The sequence below is a fragment of the Triticum urartu genome, chromosome 4 (assembly GCF_003073215.2).
Source record: "Triticum urartu cultivar G1812 chromosome 4, Tu2.1, whole genome shotgun sequence".
Classification (NCBI taxonomy): domain Eukaryota; kingdom Viridiplantae; phylum Streptophyta; class Magnoliopsida; order Poales; family Poaceae; genus Triticum; species Triticum urartu.
Window position 1 is genome coordinate 526,936,782 of NC_053025.1, and position 13,790 is coordinate 526,950,571.

Sequence of the window (13,790 nt, forward strand, 5' to 3'; positions counted from 1 at the left end):
TCTCAACATAAGCAGTAGGAACAATAGGATCATTATAAGTGATAGTTTTTTCTTCAACTTTAATAGGTGCAACTACTTTTGTTTCAATGGGAGGATTATATTTAAACCACTTCTCCTTAGGGAGATCAAAGTGAGTAGCAAAGGATTCACAGAAAGAAGCTACTTTCTCAGAGTCAAGTCCATATTTAGTGCTAAATTTACGGAAAACATCAGTATCCATAAAAGATTTAACACAATGAAACTTAGGTGTTATACCTGACTCCTTACCTTCGTCGAGATCCCAATCTTCAGAGTTGTGTTTAATTCTCTCCAATAAATCCCATTTGAATTCAGTAGTCTTCATCATAAAGGAACCAGTACAACAAGTATCGAGCATGGAGCGATTGTTGTCAGAAAGACGAGCATAAAAATTTTGAATAATCCTTTCTCTTGAGATCTCATGATTGGGGCATGAATATAACATTGACTTAAGCCTCCCCCAAGCTTGAGCGATCGTTTCTCCTTCGCCAGGCCAAAAATTATATATATAATTACAATCACGATGAACAAGATGCATAGGATAAAACTTCTGGTGAAATTCCAATTTCAACCGCTTATAGTCCCATGATCCCGTATCATCACATAGCCTATACCATGTCAATGCATCTCCCTTCAAAGATAAAGGGAAGACCTTCTTCTTGATAACATCACCGGGCATACCTGCAAGCTTAAATAATCCACAAACTTCATCCACATAGATTAAGTGTAAGTCGGGATGCAATGTTCCATCTCATGTAAAAGGATTAGCGAGCAGTTTCTCTACCATACCCGAAGGAATTTCGAAGTGAACATTTTCATTTTTAGTAGGTCCAGTAGGTTGAGGAGAAACTATTTGCTCTACCGGTCGGGGTGAAGATACCCCGAACAAGCCCCTCAAAGGATTACTTTCCATAGTAACAAGTGACAGTAAATTTCAGCACACTATATAAAATTTTCCTTACCAAATTCCACCTACCAAAGGTGCTTCGCTCCCCGGCAACAGCACCAGAAAAGGGTCTTGATGACCCACAAGTATAGGTGATCTATCATAGTCCTTTCCATAAGTAAGAGTGTCGAACCCGACGAGGAGCAGAAGGAAATGATAAGCGGTTTTAGCAAGGTATTCTCTGCAAGCACTGGAATTATCGGTAACATATAGTTTTGTGATAAGGTAATTGGAAACGAGTAACAAGTAACAAGTGTGAATAATGTGCAGAAAGATGGCCCAATCCTTTTTGTAGCAAAGTACAAGCCTGGACGAACTCTTATACAAAGGAAAGTGCTCCTGAGGACACATGGGAATTATCGTCAAGCTAGTTTTCATCATGATCATATGATTCGCTTTCGGTGCTTTGATATTTTGATATGTGGGTGGACCGGTGCTTGGGTGATGTCCTTACTTGGACAAGCATCCCACTTATGATTAACCCCCATTGCAAGCATCGGCAACTACAACAGAAGTATTAAGGTAAACCTAACCATAGCATAAAACATATGGATCCAAATCAGCCCCTTACGAAGCAACGCATAAACTAGGGTTTAAGCTTCTGTCACTCTAGCAACCCATCATCTACTTATTACTTCCCAATGCCTCCCTCTAGGCCCAAACAATGGTGAAGTGTCATGTTGTCGACGTTCACATGACACCACTAGAGGGATGACAACATACATCTTATCAAAATATCGAACGAATACCAAATTCACATGACTACTTATAGCAAGACTTATCCCATGTCCTCAGGAACAAACGTAACTACTCACAAAGCATATTCATGTTCATAATTAGAGGGGTATTAATATGCATAATGGATCTGAACATATGTTCTTCCACCAAGTAAACTAACTAGCATCAACTACAAGGAGTAATCGACACTACTAGCAACCCACAGGTACCAATCTGAGGTTTGGATACAAAGATTGGATACAAGAGATGAATTAGGGTTTGAGATGAGATGGTGCCGGTGAAGATGTTTATGGAGATTGACCCCCTCCCGATAAGAGGATCGTTGGTGATGACAATGGTGATGATTTCCCCCTCACCGAGGGAAGTTTCCCCGGCAAAACAGCTCCACCGGAGCCCTAGATTGGTTCCGCCAAGGTTCGACCTTGTGGCGGCGGAGTCTCGTCCCGAAAGCTTGCTTATGATTTTTGTCTCGACGAAAGACTCCATATAGCAGAAGATGGGCATCGGAGGGCCACCAGGGGGCCCACGAGGCAGGGGGGCGCGCCCAGGGGGTAGGGCGCGCCCCCACCCTCGTGGCTGGTGGGTGGCCCCCCTATGGTACTTCTTGCGCTCAGTATTTTTTATATATTCTAGAAATAACTTTCGTGAAGTTTCAATACTTTTGGAGCTATGCAGAATATGTCTCTAATATTTTCTCCTTTTCCAGCCTAGAATTCCAGCTACCGACATTCTCCCTCTTTATGTAAACCTTGTAAAATAAGAGAGAATAGGTATAAGTATTGTGACATAATGCGTAATAACAGCCCATAATGCAATAAATATCAATATAAAAGCATGATGCAAAATGGACGTATCAGCTACCTCTACATCTACCTTCAGGATTAGTTTTAGACCTAAATAATTGTTTTTTGGTGCTAGCATTGAGCATGAACATTATATCTGGATCTTGTTTGATGCGAGACGGTTATTCATTTAAATAGGAGAATAATGGTTGTTCTATTTATATGAGTAATATCTTTTATGGTCATGCACCCTTGATGATTGGTCTATTTTTACTAAATCTTGATAGTAATGATACACATGTTCATAGTATTGAAGCCAAAAGATGCAGAGTTGATAATGATAGTGCAACTTATTTGTGGCACCGCCATTTAGGTCACATTGGTGTAATGCACACGAAGAAACTCCATTCTGATGGACTTCTGGAATCACTTGATTATGAATCACTTGGTACTTGCGAACCATGCATCATGGGCAAGATGACTAAAACTCCGTTCTTCGAAACAATGGAGCAAGCAACAGAGTTATTGGAAATCATACATACAGATTTATGTGGGCCAATGAACATTGAGGCCCGCGGTGGATATTGTTTTTTTCTCACCTTCACAGATGATTTGAGCAGATATGGGTATATCTACTTAATGAAACATAAGTCTGAAACATTTGAAAAGTTCAAAGAATTTCAGAGTGAAGTGGAAAATCATCGTAACAAGAAAATAAAGTTTCTACAATCTGATCGTGGAGGAGAATATTTGAATTACGAGTTTGGTCTTCATTTGAAACAACATGGAATAGTTTTGCAACTCACACCACCCGGAACACCACAGCATAATGGTGTGTTCGAATGTCGTAATCATACTTTACTAGATATGGTACGATCTATGATGTCTCTTACTAATTTACCGCTATCATTTTGGGGTTATGCTTTAGAGACGGCTGCATTCACGTTAAATAGGGCACCATCTAAATCCGTTGAGACGACACCTTATGAACTGTGGTTTGGCAAGAAACCCAAATTGTCGTTTCTTAAAGTTTGGGGCTGCGATGCTTATGTGAAAAAGCTTCAACTTGATAAGCTCGAACCCAAATCGGAGAAATGTGTCTTCATAGGATACCCAAAGGAGACTGTTGGGTACACCTTCTATCACAGATCCGAAGGAAAGATATTCGTTGCTAAGAATGGATCCTTTCTAGAGAAGGAGTTTCTCTCGAAAGAAGTGAGTGGGAGGAAAGTAGAACTTGATGAGGTAATTGTACCTGCTCTCTTATTGGAAAGTAGTTCATCACTGAAATCAGTTCCAGTGATTCCTTCACCAGTAAGGGAGGAAGCTAATGATGATGATCATGAAACTTCTGATCAAGTTACTACTGAACCTCGTAGGTCAACCAGAGTGGGATCCGCACCAGAGTGGTACGGTAATCGTGTTCTAGAAGTCATGTTACTTGACCATGATGAACCTACGAACTATGAGGAAGCGATGATGAGCCCAGATTCCGCAAAATGGCTTGAGGCCGTGAAATCTGAGATGGGATCCATGTATGAGAACAAAGTGTGGACTTTGGTTGACTTGCCCGATGATCGGCAAGCCATAGAGAATAATGGATCTTCAAGAAGAAGACTGACGCAGACGGTAATGTTACTGTCTAGAAAGCTCGACTTGTTGCAAAAGGTTTTCGACAAGTTCAAGGAGTTGAGTACGATGAGACCTTCTCACCCGTAGCAATGCTGAAGTCCGTCCGAATCATGTTAGCAATTGCCGCATTTTATGATTATGAAATTTGGCAAATGGATGTCAAAACTGCATTCCTTAATGGACATCTTAAAGAAGAGTTGTATATGATGCAACCATAAGGTTTTGTCGATCCAAAAGGTGCTAACAAAGTGTGCAAGCTCCAACGATCCATTTATGGACTGGTGCAAGCCTCTCGGAGTTGGAATATACACTTTGATAATGTGATCAAAGCATATGGTTTTATATAGACTTTTGGAGAAGCATGTATTTACAAGAAAGTGAGTGGGAGCTCTGTAGCATTTCTAATATTATATGTGGATGACATATTGTTGATCGGAAATGATACTGAATTTCTGAATAGCATAAAAGGATACTTGAATAAGAATTTTTATATGAAAGACCTCGGTGAAGCTGCTTATATATTGGGCATCAAGATCTATAGAGATAGATCAAGACGCTTAATTGGACTTTCACAAAGCACATACCTTGATAAAGTTTTGAATAAGTTCAAAATGGACCAGGCAAAGAAAGGGTTATTGCCTGTGTTACAAGGTGTGAAGTTGAGTCAGACTGAATGCCCGACCATTGCAGATGATATAGAGAAAATGAAAGTCATTCCCTATGCTTCAGCCATAGGTTCTATCATGTATGCTATGCTGTGTACCAGACATGATGTGTGCCTTGCTATTAGTTTAGCAGGGAGGTACCAAAGTAATCCAGGAGTGGATCACTGGACAGCGGTCAAGAACATCCTGAAATACCTGAAAAAGACTAAGGATATGTTTCTCATATACGGAGGTGACAAAGAGCTCATCATAAACGGCTACGTCGATGCAAGCTTTGACACTGATCCGGATGACTCTAAGTCACAAACCCGATACATGTTTTTATTAAATGGTGGAGCTGTCAGTTGGTGCAGTTCCAAGCAGAGCGTCGTGGCGGGATCTACGTGTGAAGCAGAGTACATAGCTTCTTCGGAAGCAGCAAATGAAGGAGTCTGGATGAAGGAATTCATATCCAATCTAGGTGTAATACCGAGTGCATTGGGTCCAATGAAAATCTTTTGTGACAATACTGGTGCAATTACCTTGCCAAAAGAATCCGGATTTCACAAGAGAACCAAGCACATCACGAGATGCTTCAATTCCATCCGCAATCAAGTCAAGGAGGGAGACATAGAGATTTGCAAGATACATACAGATCTGAATGTTGCAGACCCATTGACTAAGCCTCTATCACGAGAAAAACATGATCAACACCAAGACTCCATGGGTGTTAGAATCATTACAATGTAATATAGATTATTGACTCTAGTGCAAGTGGGAGACTGAAGGAAATATGCCCTAGAGGCAATAATATAGTCGTTATTATATTTCCTTATATCATGATAAATGCTTATTATTCATGCTAGAATTGTATTAACTGAAAACTTAGTACATGTGTGAATACAAAGACAAATAGAGTGTCACTAGCATGCCTCTACTTGACTAGCTCATTGAATCAATGATGGTTATGTTTCCTGACCATAGACATGAGTTGTCATTTGATTGACGGGATCACATCATTAGAGAATACATGTTCCTATTGATGATCGTTTAGTTTGTTGCTATTTCTTTCTCCATAACATATACATGTTCCTATGACTATGAGATCATGCAACTCCTGAATACAGGAGGAAAACTTAGTGTGCTATCAAACGTCACAACGTAACTGGGTGACTATAAAAATGCTCTACAGGTGTCTCCGATGGTGTTTGTTGAGTTGGCATAGATCGAGATTAGGATTTATCACTCCGAGTATCGGAAAGGTATCTCTAGCCCTCTCGGTAATGCACATCACTATAAGCCTTGCAAGCAATGTGACTAATGAGTTAGTTGCAGGATGATGCATTACAGAACGAGTAAAGAGACTTGCCGGTAACGAGATTAAACTAGGTATTGAGATACCGACGATCGAATCTCGAGAAAGTAACATACCGATGACAAACGGAACAACGTATGTTGTTGTGCGGTTTGACCGATGAAGATATTCGTAGAATATGTAGGAACCAGTATGAGCTTCCAGGTTCTGCTATTGGTTATTGACTGAAGATGAGTCTCGGTCATGTCTACATAGTTCTCGAACCCGTAGGGTCCGCACGCTTAACGTTCGGTGACGATCGGTATTATGAGTTTATGTGTTTTGATGTACCGAAGGTAGTTTGGAGTCCCAGATATGATCACGGACATGACGAGGAGTCTCAAAATGGTCGAGAAGTAAAGATCGATATATTGGAAGCCTATGTTCGGACATCGGAATGGTTCCAGATGAGTTCGGGCATTTTTCGGAGTACCGGGAGGTTACCGGACCCCCCCGGAGAGTTTATGGGCCTTATTGGGCCTTAGTGGAATAGATGAGAGGAAGGGAAAAGGTGGGAGGCGCGCCCCCCTAGCCCAATCCGAATTGGGTGGGGGCCGCCCCCCTTTCCTTCCCCTCTCCTCCCCTTCCTTCTCTCCTACTCCTACTACTTGGAAGGGGGGAATCCTACTCCCGGTGGGAGTAGGACTCCCCTAGGGCGCGCCATAGAGGGCCGGCCCTCCCCCTCCTCCACTCCTTTATATACGGGGGAGGGGGGCACCCCATAGACACACAGTTGATCATTGTCTTAGCCGTGTGCGGTGCCCCCTTGCACCATAATCCACCTCGGTCATATCATCGTAGTGCTTAGGCGAAGCCCTACGCCGATAGCTTCATCATCACCATCATCACACCGTCGTGCTGACGAAGCTCTCCCTCGACACTCAGCTGGATCGAGAGTTCGTGGGACGTCACCGAGCTAAACGTGTGCTGATCGCGGTGGTGTCGTACTTTCGGTACTAGGATCGATCGAGTCGTGAAGACGTACGACTACGTCAACCGCATTGTCATAACGCTTCTGCTTACGGTTTACGAGGGTACATAGACAACACTCTTCCCCTCTCGTTGCTGTGCATCACCATGATAGATCTTGCATGTGCGTAGGATTTTTTTTGAAATTACTGCGTTCCCCAACAATCTGCATTGTTCGTCATGACCAACCCTTCTCCATCGCCAATTCCATGATGCTCCCCAACGGGAGTGAGTAATTGCTTCGTAGGCTCGCTGGTCTGTGAGGAGTTGGATGAGATTCATCATATAATCTAGTTAGTTTTGTTAGGGCTTGATCCCTAGTATCCACTATGTTCTTGGATTGATGTTGCTATAACTTTGCCATGCTTAATGCTTGTCACTTTGGGCCCGGGTGCCATGATTTCAGATCTGAACCGTTTATGTTATCATCATTATATCCATGTTCTAGATCCGATCTTGCAAGTTATAGTCACCTTCTACATGTTATGATCCGGTAACCCCGGAGTGACAATAACCGGGACTTCTTCCAATGATTGCCGTAGTTTGAGGAGTTCATGTATTCACTATGTGTTAATGCTTTGTTCCGCTTCTCTATTAAAAGGAGGCTGTCAGCGTTCTGGGAACGGGGGTCCCCAGACTTGCCTGCCTGCGGCCCACGGCGTGGCTAAGCTAGCAGGCTATACGGCCCACCTTCATCAACAAGGCATCCAAGACCCTCGCGAGGGGCCAAGCCTCGCGAGGCGGACGACACAAGACCTCCTCTAGAGAGGCCTAGTCTGGCAGGCTCACGAGGAGCATAGATATCAATTCGAGGTGAACCTCACGAGGCTCTCGTGACGTGAGCCATGACGATTGACACCAGGCGGGCGCCAGCGCGCACAACGTCCTTGTTTCCTCTTTGGTGCTAAGGAAACCAGCGCAGGTGAGGAGTACCGAGGCATCAGGCAAAGTTTGCCATTTTGGTGCAACAAGACCGAGACCAGAAGGACGGCATGACGGAGGTCATCGTGGAGCCCAAGACGGCGTCACCACCAGAGCCTTTGGCAGGCGAAGACCACTTTTGTCAGGATAGCTTGTACTAGCTGCCCCCTTCAAATTTGCCCACCATTGTTGGCTCCCTTCCCGCTCAAGATTTGGGAACAGGACCAGGGCCTCTATAAGTAGGACTAGCCAGCACTGTAGGCAGGGACAACAGACGGAAAAGAGACAATGGACGACGACGATGACGAGATCTTAGATCACTCTCACCCACACAAGTTAGCCAAGCACAAGAACACCTCAACCTCAGGAGGCTGTTCTTCCCATTGTATTTGTTCATCATCAGCCCAAGAGGCAATCCACCACCACCACACTGGAGTAGGGTATTACACCACAATGGTGGCCCGAACCAGTATAAATATTGTGTCTTTCCGTGTTGCGAGTTCGTAGAGTTGGTCCGCGAGATCTTAACGAGCTAGGGTGTAGATCGGTGGAAGGAAAAGACTTCGCGCGCACCCCAGTGTTCGAACCTTAAGGGTTTGCCGGAACCACACATGCGACATTTGGCACACCAGGTAGGGGTGCATCATAGCTCTCCTTCCATCAATTCGTCGCTTCGTCGCTCCATGGCGGACGCTCGCCATGCTCAAGTTGAGCGTCGGGCTGCCCTCACCACCCGCGTCGCGCAGACGGCTCCCATCAGTGGGCCACCACGTCGTTCTCCGTCTCCCGCCGCCAACGCAGCCACCGGCCCGGTGGGGAATGAGCAGCAAGCATCTTCGCTGCATCCTTCGGTGCGGCAGGATGGCCGCACCGCCACTCCATCGCTGGCCCCAACCGGCTCTTCGTCTCATGCACACCGCGCTCCCATGGAGGCGCGGGCCGCACTCATCGCCGCAAACGAGCTCCTGCGCTACCGCCCGGTCGACGACCTCTACGAGGAGTGGCTGGACCGCATCGCCGAGCTCGTCCGTGCAGCAGGGGGCTCCCCGGTGCCGTCCCTCTCTCAGCCTCACCCTCAGCCAGCCACGGGCGACGAGGCCCGAGGCGCGCCTCCACCACCCCAGCCCAAAGACGGCGCCTTGGCACCAAGGCGTGCGGCCCCGCGGTGCAACCCGCCACGACTGGTGCCCGCGCGCGAAGAGAGAAGCTGCCAAGAAATCCCAAGGCCGCGTGAAGCTGCACCCGCACTTCCCGCGCCTCCTCGTCAAGACCGTGCGCCGCTTGCGGCGGCGTCGCGCGGACCTCGACAAGACCAAGCTCCACCTCCAAGGTGGGCCCCAGTAACCACGGACGGCTGCCGCGCCTTCACCCCCCGAGCTGCGCAGCGTTGCCTGGCCAGGAAAGTTCAAGTCGGATCTGCCTCCTTGCTACGACGGCACCGCCGACCCTGCAGAGTTCCTGCAACTTTACGAGCTGAGCATCGAAGCAGCCAACGGTGATGAGAAAGTCATGGAGGACTGGTTTCCCATGGCTCTGAAGGATGGGGCCCGCACCTGGCTCCTGAACCTGCAGCACGGCTCAATCTCCTCCTGGGATGAGATGCACGACCGCTTCGTCGCCAACTTCCAGGGCACTCGCGACCACACGCCAGCCGCGACCGACCTGCGCTGCATCAAGCAACAACCAGGGGAGACTCTCTAGAAGTACATCCAGCGCTTCAACAGCACCCGCCTCAAGATTCCCAAGGTCATGGATGAGGCCATCATCTCCGCATTCTCTGACGGCGTTCGTGACGTCAAGATGAAGGAAGAGCTCGCCATCCACGAGGAGCTCTGCACGTCTCAGGAGCTGTTCAACCTGGCGACCAAGTGCACGAGAGCTGAGGAGGGGCGCCTTTCCCTCCTTGAACTGCCAGCCACAGGCACATAAGAGAGGAAAGCCAAGGCCAAGGACATGAAGCGCAAGGAGGCGGTAGTGCTAGCTGCGGAGCCCGACACCAAACGGGGCAGAGATCAGCCCGAGTCATCCAAGAACAGCCGACCGTTCTGCGCCTTCCACAACCTGAACACCCACAACACCAGCGACTGCCAAGAGCTCCGAGCCCTACGCAAGGGACGCTACGGTCCAGACCCCGAGCACAGCGACCGGGGCTACGGCCTTGGAGGAGGACGAGGAGGCGAACGCTGGGACGACCGTGGCCCATGCCAGGAATGGCGCGACAGGCCTCGTGAGGACCGCTGGCAGGACCATCCTCACGAGGGCCCCTGGAGGGACCAGCCTCGTGAGGATCGCCCCCAGGGCAATGCCGGTCTTCCTCCACTGCCGCCAAGAAGGAACGATGACCATCTTCAAGACGAGGGGCTGGGGGCTTCCAGGAGCCGCGTGCTGTCAGATTTCGGGTTTCGGCAGACCCTTGAGGTTCGAACACTGGGGTGCGCGCGGAGATCTCTCCCCTACCGATCTACGTCCAATCTCCTCACGTTGTCTAAGCTGGAAACAACGAACAACACAAGGGACACAAGGTTTATACTGGTTCGGGCCACCGTTGCGGTGTAATACCCTACTCCAGTGTGTGGTGTGGTGGATTGCCTCAGGGGCTGATGATGAATAGTACAAGGGAAGAACAGCCTCGCGAGAGGTGTTCTTGAGCTGGTGCGATGACCTGCTTGGGTGAGTTCAATCGCCTCTCTCTCTCTATCTCACTTTTTCGGTCCCTTCCTGTCTGGGGACCCCCGTTCCCAGAATGCCGACAGTAGCCCCTGGGCCCAAGGCGCGCCCGGGCTTGGCCTAGCAGGGAAGCGAAGGGGCAAGCGCGAAGCGCCGCGGGCCCCCAACAGCCTGCGGCCTTGGGCACCGCATGGCGATTGATTGGACGTGGGCCTCTGCGCTTCCCCATGATGCCTCGGCGACCGCACGAATTGACAAGTCCCTGCATGCAGAGAAACCGGTCATGATTACCTATGATCGTGGTGCTCGGTGGTTGGCCTCCTCCGGCTATAAGTATGGGGCTGCGCGAGCCCCTTCAGTCCATCCCTTCCTGCTGCTCCTTTCCTTCTTCTGCCTCATCCTTGCTTCTCCTTATGCCAATGGCACCAATCCGCCGGTTTTCTACAAAAGCGAAGGGAAAGCCCCCCCGAGAGGCTCCTGACCCACTTCCGTCGAAGAAACGGCTGGTTCTCTGCCACCGAGATGTGTGTGCTCAGCCGGAGGCACCGAGGCCCTGGTACAAGCGGCCACCGCCTGGGTATCCGCTACCCTTGTACGCCCGCCTCGTGGGTCCTGGGGAAGAAGGCTTCGAGCGACATCGACGATGCCGCCGTCGACGCCGGTGAGTCATAGTGGTGCGTGTCGTTCCTCCTGGAGTCCACGCCGAGCACTCCTCTCGCGAGCTCGTGCTCCATGCCGCCATGCCTCCGAGTTCTTGGATTCGCCTTCCTCCTTCCTTCACCTTCGAGATGCCACCGAGCGGGGCTCTGGAGCTCTGGCTGCAGCATGCTGACTGCGGTACCCTTGCGACCGGAGCGGAGGTCACGGTCGTCGCTCCGGACAAGGTCTTCATGACCCGGGGCTGGGGCGAAATCGCCCGGGTCTGCCGGACAGTAGGTGCCCCCGTAATTCATCTTGAATACAACGGCGCCTCCCTGATGTTCTTCAAGGTCTTCGATGCTGAAGGACGCCGGCTGGAGTGCTTCCCCAAGGAGAGCGGCAGGGGCAACGAACCGGTGAGGACCTGGCCTGCCCATCGGCCCTCCAGCAGCTCCTCAGGCGGCAACGGAGGAGCCGGGGAATCCAACGGCTCCCCCGAGCTCCTCGCGACTCCGGAGACGAGCGACGACAGCTATGAGCCCCCGAGCTCGCGCCGTGCTCGGAGCGGGGCAGCCGCGTCCAGCCGCCGATGCCACTGATCTGGATGGGGTTGGCGCCAGTGTTGGGCAGCCCACTGTTGATGATGGCGTCCCTTGCGGAGGTGCGGGCGATCAGCGTTCCTTAGGATTAGTACCTTTGTTCCCTGCGAGGAATCGAAACAACACCCCGTGGGGGTATGTAAGGCGCCTGCCATGTCTTTTGTGAACATTATATCCTTAATATGAATCAAAGCGAGGTGCTTGTCCTGTCTTGGCTCGGCTCCCTCTTTCTATCCTCGCGAGGACTTGGCGCTCTATGCTAGTAGGTCCCAGTCCCCAGGTAGGCTTCAGCCGTCACTGGTATGCCAGGTCGCGATGCCGTGGTCAAGGCCATGAGGTGTGCGGCCCGAGGTCCGGTAAGAGCCCCCGAGTTGCGATGCTCGGGAGGTCCCCTTTAGCGCTCAAGCAGCCCTCGCTGGGCGAGAAAGGAAGGCAACGTCACCATGACAGAGCCGCACTGGGCGAGGGTTTGGCGCTGCGTTAGTCCAACTCCTGTAAGGGCGTGACTTATCTCTCGAGTTTGGTGTAGTTCCTCGATGAAGCGCCTGGCCCGACTGGTGGCAGCTGAGGCACTGCTGGGTTAGGTCCTCGCGAGGTCCTTCCCACTCCTCCGCACTTTCCTTAACGCTCTACGTCCTCAGGTCCCGGCCCTCGAGCGAGCTCAGCCGCCGCTGGTATGACAGGTTGCGATGCCGTGGGTCAAGGCCAGGGGTGAGGGCTAGAGAGCCAGTAGGAGCCCATGAGTCACGATGCTCAGGTACCCCCCCTTTTAACGTGCAAGCGGTCCGTGCCGGAGAGAGGGTGAGGCGGCTCGCGACGTCCCTAACGTTGCTCTTGGAGTGGGTCCTGCACACCAATCATGAAGAGAAACAAGACTTGTTGTTACGGTTGCCAGCCAACCTTTGGTCGCTCTGGGAAGTGATTGGGGCACTGAGGGCCTGGTGAGGTGGCGCCTTGCGGGGCTGCCGCAGAGGCCGTGAAAGGCCGAGCCAAAGCTTTGTTGGGGAGGTTCCGCGCCTTCAGCGTCTTGCCCGGGCACGGTGCCGCCAGCTCCGCGGCCCTGGGAGGCGGAGTCGCCCCGCGTGACTCCACCACGGGCGGCGGCGCCACTGGAGAGTGATCCCTTCGCGGCTTCTGTCTTATTTTTATTCCTGCAACATGCACCATGCCTCACGGAGGCGTTTAAACTTGTGTTTGGCGTCGTGAAACAATCTATGGCTTGTAATATTTGCTTTGAATTTCCTGGAATTTGCATTTTTCTCCCCTACTTGCTCGTGCTCTACGTCGGCAAGGCCCGGCCCCACGCATACCTCACCCAGCGTTAGTCCCGACCGGAATCCAGGACGGGACTAAGGAGCGAGGGGCTAAGTGGCAAGTTAGGCTCCTGAGTCGCGATGCTCAGGAGTCCCCCTTGACGTGCAAGCAACAAGTAGGAAAGGGGGGAACGAGGAGTGGATTGATCGTTCTGCGTCGGCAGGGCCCGGCCCCGCGCATACCTCACCTAGCGTTAGCCCGACCGGAAACCAGGACGGGACTAAGGAGGGAGGGGCTATGGGGCAAGTTAGGCTCCTGAGTCGCGATGCTTAGGAGTCCCCCTTGACGTTCAAACGGGTTTCCATACCTTGGCTCTGCTCGGGGAGGGGCGCGTGATGACCAGGTCCGAGGGACCTGGCTGGATGGCGTGTGCTCGGGCGAGGCCAGGGCGTAGCCCCCGTGTCCAGCCCCCTCGCGCGGCGCTCCCGTGGGGAGGCATTGCGATGGTGCCGGACACTGAGCTCTGGGCTCCCTGAGGTTGGTACGACCGTAGGCCACCCTCAGTTGTTTATCACCAGCGCGGAGCATAGCGCTTACGTATGTGTACGGGCATAGCCGCTCCTCGGC